Source organism: Hemibagrus wyckioides, linkage group LG29 (genome assembly GCF_019097595.1).
Source record: "Hemibagrus wyckioides isolate EC202008001 linkage group LG29, SWU_Hwy_1.0, whole genome shotgun sequence".
NCBI classification, from domain to species: domain Eukaryota; kingdom Metazoa; phylum Chordata; class Actinopteri; order Siluriformes; family Bagridae; genus Hemibagrus; species Hemibagrus wyckioides.
The window spans coordinates 3,842,762-3,852,336 of NC_080738.1; the positions used below are offsets into that span (position 1 = coordinate 3,842,762).

General features: G+C 38.1%; 1 protein-coding gene, 1 long non-coding RNA gene and 1 pseudogene across 3 annotated transcripts in view; 1 reads left to right on the forward strand and 2 right to left on the reverse strand.

Moving 5' to 3' along the window:
* Window positions 1-9,575, reverse strand: part of LOC131348986 (NACHT, LRR and PYD domains-containing protein 3-like) — a 333,823-nt pseudogene that overhangs the window by 309,804 nt on the left and 14,444 nt on the right.
* Window positions 1-9,575, forward strand: part of LOC131348988 (NACHT, LRR and PYD domains-containing protein 3-like) — a 412,464-nt gene that overhangs the window by 97,959 nt on the left and 304,930 nt on the right. The gene's annotated exons all lie outside the window — the stretch shown is intronic.
* On the reverse strand, window positions 1,984-4,737 carry LOC131349015 (uncharacterized). Its single transcript, XR_009204017.1, has 4 exons — window positions 3,832-4,737; window positions 2,835-2,940; window positions 2,603-2,712; window positions 1,984-2,198 (listed from the first exon to the last, which is right to left on the reverse strand). It is a non-coding gene; the product is annotated as an uncharacterized LOC131349015 (long non-coding RNA).

Below are 9,575 nucleotides of genomic sequence, written 5' to 3' on the forward strand. Positions count from 1 at the left end.
AAAACATGACTCATCAGACCAGGCCACCTTCTTCCATTGCTCCGTGGTCCAGTTCTGATGCTGACGTGTCCATTGTTGGTGCTTTCAGTGGTGCACAGGGGTCAGCATGGGCACCGTGACTGGTCTGTGGCTCTGCAGCCCCATACACAACAAACTGTCCTGCACTGTGTATTCTGACACCTTTCTATCAGAACCAGCATTAACTTCTTCAGTAGTTTGATCAACAGTAGCTCATCTGTTGGATCGGATCACACGGTCCAGCATTCGCTCCTCACATACGTCAATGAGCCTTCACCCATGACCCCGTCTCCACCACTGTTCCTTCCTTGGACCACTTTTGATAGATACTGACCACTGCAGACCGGGAACACCCCACAAGAGCTGCAGTCTGCACCCCACTGAACTGCTCTCAGTGCTCAGAATGTTATGCCTAATCATTACAGATACACGTCTTCAGTTCAAGTTCACATCACATATCAGAATGAAGAAAAATCTCAGTGACTTTAAACGGCACATCTTCAAGATTCAAGAAGCTTTATTGTCATTTCAACCACATATATCTGACGCAGTACATAGTGACATGAAACACCGTTTCTCCAGGAGCTGGTGCTACAGAAACATACAACATAAAGATCAAACACAAACAACAACACAGAGCTAGGACAGAAGTTTGTCCAAGCCACATAAAGTGCAAAGTGTGCAGCTAGGTGCAAACAGAGCAAAGACAAGACAGTGCAGAAACAATAAGTACAAAAAGACAACACAGAAAAACAGGACACTAGTGCTGAAAAAGAGAACATGTGCAATGAAATATAAATGAAATGAAATAAAATGAAATGATGTACAACTTTGAGACCTGACAACATGTTGTGCAGAAATACAGTAGCAGCGGTTGAGGTAGTGCAAAATAGAAATAAATATAAATATAAATATAGCAGCAGATGTAATAAACACAAGGGGTGAGGTAGTGCAATAATTATTGATCAATATAAGTTGTGTGCGTGTCCACACAGGTGAGAGAGAGTGTGTGTGTGTGTGTGAGAGAGAGTTTTGTACAGTTCAGTCCCGGGTGTTGAAGCCTGATAGCTTGAGGAAAGAAACTGTTACACAGTCTGGTTGTGAGGGCCCGAATGCTCCGGTACCTCTTTCCAGATGGCAGGAGAGTGAAGAGTGTGTGTGAGGGGTGTGTGGGGTGATCCACAATGTTGTTAGCTTTGTGGATGCAGTGTGCAGTGTAAATGTCCGTGATTGAGGGGAGAGAGACTCTGATGATCTTCTCAGCTGTCCTCACTATCCCCTGAAGGGTCTTGTGATCTGAGACGGTGCAGTTCCCAAACCAGGCAGTGATGCAGCTGCTCAGGACGTTCTCGATGGTCCCTCTGTAGAACACAGTCAGGATGGGGGGAGGGAGATGCACTGAAAAAAATGCCCTTCTTGAAAGAAGCTAAAAACTTAAATTTAGTTAAAGTCTGCTAAAAACAAGGAAAAAAAATCTGCCAATGGGGTAAGCAAAACTGACTTGATAAGAATTCTTAAAAATAGCAAAAATATCTAGTCACTAATAAACTCAATCGGACCTTAAAACTAGACAAATATGTTTAAAACTATTATGTTTCTTCCTTTTTTAAGCATTGCATATTAAGTCATTTTAGTAAAAATCCCATTAAACAAGAATCTGACCTAAAATCTAGTCAGTAAAAATACAGTTGGGTCTTAAAAGTAGACAAACCTGCTTAAAACTGCAGTTTTGCCTTTTTATAAGCAAGAATAATGCATAATTTTAGTGAAGACTGCATTAAAACTAGAATTTTTAACCATAAACTGAGCTTGTTTTGAGAGTTTTTCCAAAATGTACAATAACCTAAAATGAGATGACAATTCTCAAAAAAACAAAAAACTAAAAAACAAATTCTAAAAAAAAAAAATTAAATGAAGAAACAAACAACAATCTATTTTGAGAACCTTTATTAAAAGATCATTAACCAAAAGGTGGCCACTTTAACAAATATCCAAGGCTGACAAAAAATACACTTGGGATAGGTCAGGTGAAAAGCATAGTAACAGGCCAGGAGATAGAATTTCTCAAATTCTACAACTGGAGTTGTACCTATAACCACCATGCAGTTGTCCTCACCAACCAGCACAACAGGACTGGAAAGCACACGCTGGTGGGCGTAGGTATCTGGATCCTCTGAGGGCTAGAAGACCAATAATATGATTTTAGACTACAAACAACATAAAAAGCAAAATATATTGTGCAGTGGGAATGATTAGTGAGACATCTGTCTCCAGTTTGAGTCGTAGCTCCACCTTGGTAAATATGAAGACATCGCAGACAACCACACTGCTCCAAATGTCCTTTAACAGATGAGTTTTACTCAGATATTCACATTACATGTAACAGCATTTACAATCTACAAAAGGAGTTGTTTGGGGTTTTTTTTTGCCAAAGGCTGAGCATGTAGGTAATTTTATCAGGTTATTTTTAACACTGGGTGAGCAATTTGAGTAGCCAAATCTTGTTTTTAACCCATTATTTAATTGAAAGTGTAGGCCTCTTAAACACCTGCTAATTAGATAACACTACAAAAGCAAAACTCACCGTAAGAACATGAAAAAGAGCCTCACTGATTGGGCCCCTTTTCTTGGGTGCTGCAGAGCCGGATGGGAAGAGCAGTGGCAGGGCGGTAAAAACAGCAATGGCATGTTCAACTAGTTGAAACACACACACACACACACACACACGAGATGATCTATATTAATTTGAACTAAAAAACTAGGTTTGTATGTATATTGTGTATACATGTATACACAAGTATTTTATATAAAATTACCTGTTCTTCCTTATGAGTCAAAAGCCAAATGGCTCAGGACCAGGAAAGAGATATCAAATATCCTCTCTTGAAAGAGACGGTAAAATGTCTTCCCCAATGTTAGCAGCTTAGAAAACGTAGAAATATGTTAGTTAGCATTGATGCATATGGGTCATTCTTTGCATGCAGAATTTATATACCGTAAAAAATCTATTCATTTTTTTATAGCTTTTTAAAAACATTTAACATTTTATCATTAATAAACAATTTTCTGAAACCAACAGAAACATGAATGATATGAAACAAACACATTATAATGATAAAATATGAATATAACACTTTTTTATATTTACTAACAGTAAATCAGTAAATGCTTTATGCATGTTGACAAATCAACATATGTTTACAGCATTTAACCAGTAAAACACTTATATTTATTATAATCTATAATAATAATTATAATGTCATCAATTATAATATTTCACAATAATAAATTAAACAGTACAAATGCTCACTGTAGAGTTCATAATGAAATAACTAATGTTACTGTAATCATCATAAATATAAAAACGTATGTTGCTGCTGACAAAGATCTAGGCTACAAGCATTGTAAAGATACAGATGACTAATGCCAAATAATACAAGTTTATTATGAAGTGTTAATGATAAAATAAAGCAGTAGAAGTGATTGTTCAGTTGAATTGGCCTGTATGATCTCACAAAGAGGTTATATTTAAATAATAAGCTGCTTTTAATAAATAAGAATAATAAAAAAAATACAAAATAATACTAAATAGTACTACCACAAGATGGAGAGCAAAATGGGACAGAATGAAATCTCATTATTGAACAGATCTCAAAAAAGAGACTGAACTTTGTAAAATGTTCAGCTGATTTCATTTGTTTGCAGGAACGGGTTTCCAGTGGGAAACATATTCGATTAAAACTCGATTTCAAACAAAGAATGACCAACAGAGTGAATTAATAAAATTTCAACAACTTTGAACAAATGACTAACCTTTTAAAGTGGAAACTGCAGCATCATCGAGCTCCTCCATGGTGAGAATCTGGCAGGAGGAAATGCCTTTTCATAACTAGCACGTTAGCGCACTGCTCGCACATGCGCAGTACAAAACGTCATCCCGTCACTGAATCAATGCACTGATGAGAAGTTGGGATAATTATATCCAATACCCAAAAGCATGCAATTACTGTACTGTAAATCAGTGAATCTGAGTTCAATGTGGGTTTATTATCAGTAATGTAATGAAGGTAATCATTAAAAAACTGACTGCTGCTGAGTTTGCAGATTGGGTCGATGTGGTCCAAGCTCCTTGATTCTTTTCTTTTCTTCATCCGAACTCCTTGTGAAAGTTTATTTTTGTAAAGATAGAACCGAATTTTCTTTCATCTCGCGATATTTCGCTTGCTTCCATATTAATCAGTACCTGTCCGTTAACTGACCATCTGCTGCGCGGTAATGAGACTCGTTGAGAATGGTCCAATCACATGAGGCCAAAATATATAACAATAATATTGATTCGCTAACAACAAAAGTGGGCGGGTCCGGAGCGCAGAGTGCGGCGGCCTGAGGAAAATTCGAAACAAGCCAATCAGAGCTCAGCCTCAGGTCACATGCTTTTCAAAACTTTACGTACGTAATAAATCAGAATGGAACACCTTTTCATGAAGTGTTTATGTTCACAGAAATTTGTCTTACTTGAACAGACAAAAATTAAATACTTAAATCTTTGTCTTTACTAAAGATTCTTGAAATTGGAATTTTTAGGTGTGGTCTTATTCTTAAATCTAGCACAGCAATCTAACTCAATATGAACAACAGGTTGCACTTTATAGCTGTCACATGTTTCTAGTAAAATGGAGATTAAAATGAGTTAAAATTTACTTGGTAAGACCGATCAAGTCAAAATTTATTGAACTAAGATTTAGAATCTAATGTGCAATATGTTTTATAAGACTTTTTATCTTTCATGTAAAAAAACAAGACATATTTTCTAGAAATAAGACTTTTTTTACTTTCTTAGATTTTAGTTTTTGCAGTGTGGGCTTTCCTCAGCCTCCTCAGGAAGTAGAGGCGCTGCTGGGCTTTCTTGGTGATGGAGCTGGTGTTGAGTGACCAGGTGAAGTTCTCTGCTAGATGAACACCAAGGAATTTGGTGCTCTTGACGATCTCCACAGAGGATCCGTCGATGAACAGTGGAGAATGGTCACTCTGTGCTCTCCTGAAGTCAACAAGCATCTCTTTAGTCTTGTCGACGTTCAGAGACAGGTTGTTGGCTCTACACCAGGCTGTTAGCCGCTGCACCTCCTCTCTGTATGCTGACTCGTCGTTCTTGCTGATGAGACCCACCACGGTCGTGTCATCGGCGAACTTGACTTCAGGGGTTTCCACACACCACACTCTCTCTAGAGCTTACACACAATAGGAGCAGTGGATGGATTTAATACTAAATTGTGCCCTGTGTGTGTGTGTTTGTGTGTGTGTGTGTGTGTAGTACTGGGGTTTCATCCAGAGTGTATTCCTGACTCGTTCACTCTGCGACCCTCATGAGCATGAAGCGTGTGCAGAAGATGAATAAATCTTCTGCACAGACAGATGTTAAGTGAGAAATGCCAGCTGTTGAGCGGCTCGGAGTCAGGACAAAGTCCAGGTTAGACAGCGAGGATGCAGTAGACCTAATTAATATGATCTTAGACGTGCTGTAATGCTGTAATAGTCTAGATTGTGTGATTGCACTGGATCACTATCGAGTTCTGTAACAGACAACTTGCTTGTGGAATAAGAAAATGTTTTCTTTCCTTTCTTTCCTTATCCAACCTGTCACTTAAGCTGGACACAGCCCTCCCTGCCTCAGAGGCCTGTGAGAGACTTTTTAGTGAAGCTGGATTGATCTTCAGCCCAAGAAGTGGAGCAATTAATTGGCATAACTTTGAGAACCAGCTTCTACTTAAGATGAACAAGGACTTTTTTAAGTTTGACTTATTTGACCATGGTACAATTTCTCTCTACTAGTGAGTCTGCTGGGCACCAACACCTCCCTCTGCAACTGGATCCTGGATTTCCTGACTGGGAGACCACATTTACTCCACACGCTGCATCCTCAAAGCAAACAGCATTGTGGACGACCCCACACACCCAAACACACACTCTTCACCCTTCTGCCATCCGGAAAGAGGTACTGAAGCATTCGGACCCACACAACCAGATGGTTGAACAGCTTTTTCCCTCAGGCAAACAGGTATCTCCACAATTGATCTTGTTTACATGTGCAGGTCTATTTTGAGAACTTATATTAATTTAAGGTTCCACTTGAATACAGTGTTCTCCTGAGTCTGATCCTAAACCTGTGTCCCAACTCACAGGCAGTGAAGTGATTCAGATTCTGATCCGTTCCAGTAAACTGCTTCCTTGTGAATGACACGGACTTCCACAAAGATGCAGCAGTTTTCTTTAACATGTGAATGAACATGATTTGGGTCTAACACTGGGCTCCAGTCTGCTCCATCATGTAGGACTTACATTAAGTTGTTGAGATTGAATTGTTCATTAAATTGAATTGTTGAATGTTTTCCTTGCAGTAACTTCCTGTGTTCAGCTCCACACCCAATACTGCAGCACCTGAGAGACAGGAAGTGATCATGTTACTGAGACAGAACAGTTACTGCTTCAGAAAGGTTTGTGATCAAACACACCTCAAACACCTGAATTGTTGTGTTTCACTCACACTCACTGTTTATTCTGTAATTACACACAGTGGAAATGACATGTATACAACATATATACAAAACTGGGTCACTACAACAACAAATCAATCAGCAGACCTGTTACCATGGTTACAGTTAAACACAGATTAGCAAACAAACAACAGAGATATGAAAATAAGTAATCATTTTTAAAGAAAAAAAAAAGATAAATATTCCAACTGTAACTCAATCATCTGTGCAGAAACAAATGTGATATAAAAAAAGGAGGTAAAAATTGACTATAAACATCAACAGCTGGATGTGTGTTTGTGTAATCAGTGTGATGGTGTGATGATATCTCTGTGTTGTGTGTAGATGCTGAAGGATTGGACTTTGGATTGTAAAATATGTGATTAAAGCCTGAAGTAACTTGTAGCTGAGTGGATAAAAGGATGTGGTCAGTCACGGTTATTGTTCTGGAACTTCTACATCTGAATATGAATGATTCAGCTCCCAAACTGCTGGAAATGTGGGACGGGTTCTAACGCTTCACCACTACTGCTTTATCCTGGACAAGAGGTTTCAGGTCAGACTCCGGTCATACACCAGACCTGGTGAGTTTATAACCTTTAATTCTGAAAAACAGGACAGAATTACAGACAACGTTAAACAGAGTCACTCATCACATTCCTTATGAACAACAGAAGCGTAATGCACACACTAGATGTGACATTTTACAGAACACACTGAATATTACTCACTGTCTTACAATACAGTAGAGTAAAGAGACAGGAAGTCAGTAACTCACTGTAGTGTCTCCAGTTTACAGTGTGGATCCTTCAGTAGATCAGAGAGCAGCTTCACTCCTGATTCTCCTGGATTATTATCGTCCAGATCCAGTTCTCTCAGGTGTGATGAGGAGTTTGACCTCAGAGCTGAAGCCAGAGCAGCACAACCTTCATCTGTAATACTGCAGTTCCTCATCCTGCAAGAAAGAAAACCTTCTCACACTTAACACACTCAGTTTTAGCATTGAAAACATGAACTACACAAAATCTTTATATACACTACATTTACTCTCCATCTCACACACAACAATGACAATATATCAGATCTCTACAATTACACTTACAACAGATGAGAACTGGAGGTTGCTGTGTTTATTAAAACTCTGATGTGTGTGTGTGTGTGTATGTGTGTGTGTGTGTGTGTGTGTGTGTATGTATGTACAGTATGTGTGTGTGTGTGTATGTATGTACAGTATGTGTGTGTGTGTATGTATGTACAGTATGTGTGTGTGTGTATGTACAGTATGTGTGTGTGTGTATGTATGTACAGTATGTGTGTGTGTCTATATGTACAGTATATGTGTGTGTGTGTATGTATGTACAGTATGTGTGTGTGTGTATGTATGTACAGTATGTGTGTGTGTGTATGTATGTACAGTATGTGTGTGTGTGTATGTGTGTACAGTATGTGTGTGTGTGTATGTGTGTACAGTATATGTGTGTGTATGTGTGTACAGTATGTGTGTGTGTATGTATGTACAGTATGTGTGTGTATGTATGTACAGTATATGTGTGTGTGTATGTATGTACAGTATGTGTGTGTATGTATGTACAGTATATGTGTGTGTGTATGTATGTACAGTATGTGTGTGTATGTATGTACAGTATGTGTGTGTGTATGTATGTACAGTATGTGTATGTGTGTACAGTATATGTGTGTGTATGTGTGTACAGTATGTGTGTGTGTATGTGTGTACAGTATGTGTGTGTGTATGTATGTACAGTATGTGTGTGTGTATGTATGTACAGTATATGTGTATGTGTATGTATGTACAGTATGTGTGTGTGTATGTATGTACAGTATGTGTGTGTGTATGTATGTATGTAAAGTATATGTGTGTGTATGTATGTATGTATGTACAGTATGTGTGTGTGTGTATGTATGTATGTACAGTGTGTGTGTGTGTATGTATGTATGTACAGTGTGTGTGTGTGTATGTATGTACAGTATGTGTGTGTGTATGTATGTACAGTATGTGTGTGTGTATGTATGTACAGTATATGTGTATGTGTATGTATGTACAGTATGTGTGTGTGTATGTATGTACAGTATGTGTGTGTGTGTATGTATGTACAGTATGTGTGTGTGTGTATGTATGTACAGTATATATGTGTGTGTATGTATGTACAGTATATATGTGTGTGTATGTATGTACAGTATATGTATGTACAGTATGTGTGTGTGTATGTATGTACAGTATGTGTGTGTGTATGTATGTACAGTATATATGTGTGTGTATGTATGTACAGTATATGTATGTACAGTATGTGTGTGTGTATGTATGTACAGTATGTGTGTGTGTATGTATGTACAGTATGTGTGTGTGTGTATGTATGTACAGTATGTGTGTGTGTGTATGTGTGTACAGTATGTGTGTGTGTGTATGTGTGTACAGTATATGTGTGTGTATGTATGTACAGTATGTGTGTGTATGTGTGTACAGTATGTGTGTGTGTATGTGTGTACAGTATGTGTGTGTGTATGTATGTACAGTATATGTGTGTGTATGTATGTATGTACAGTATATGTGTGTGTATGTATGTATGTACAGTATGTGTGTGTGTATGTATGTACAGTATGTGTGTGTGTGTATGTATGTATGTACAGTATGTCTGTGTGTATGTATGTATGTACAGTATGTCTGTGTGTATGTATGTATGTACAGTATGTGTGTGTATGTGTGTACAGTATGTGTGTGTGTATGTGTGTACAGTATATGTGTGTGTGTATGTGTGTACAGTATGTGTGTGTATGTGTGCACAGTATGTGTGTGTGTATGTGTGTACAGTATGTGTGTGTGTATGTATGTACAGTATATGTGTGTGTATGTATGTATGTACAGTATATGTGTGTGTATGTATGTATGTACAGTATGTGTGTGTATGTATGTACAGTATGTGTGTGTGTATGTACAGTATATGTGTGTGTATGTTTGTATGTACAGTATGTGTGTGTGTATGTATGTACAGTATGTGTGTGTATGTATGT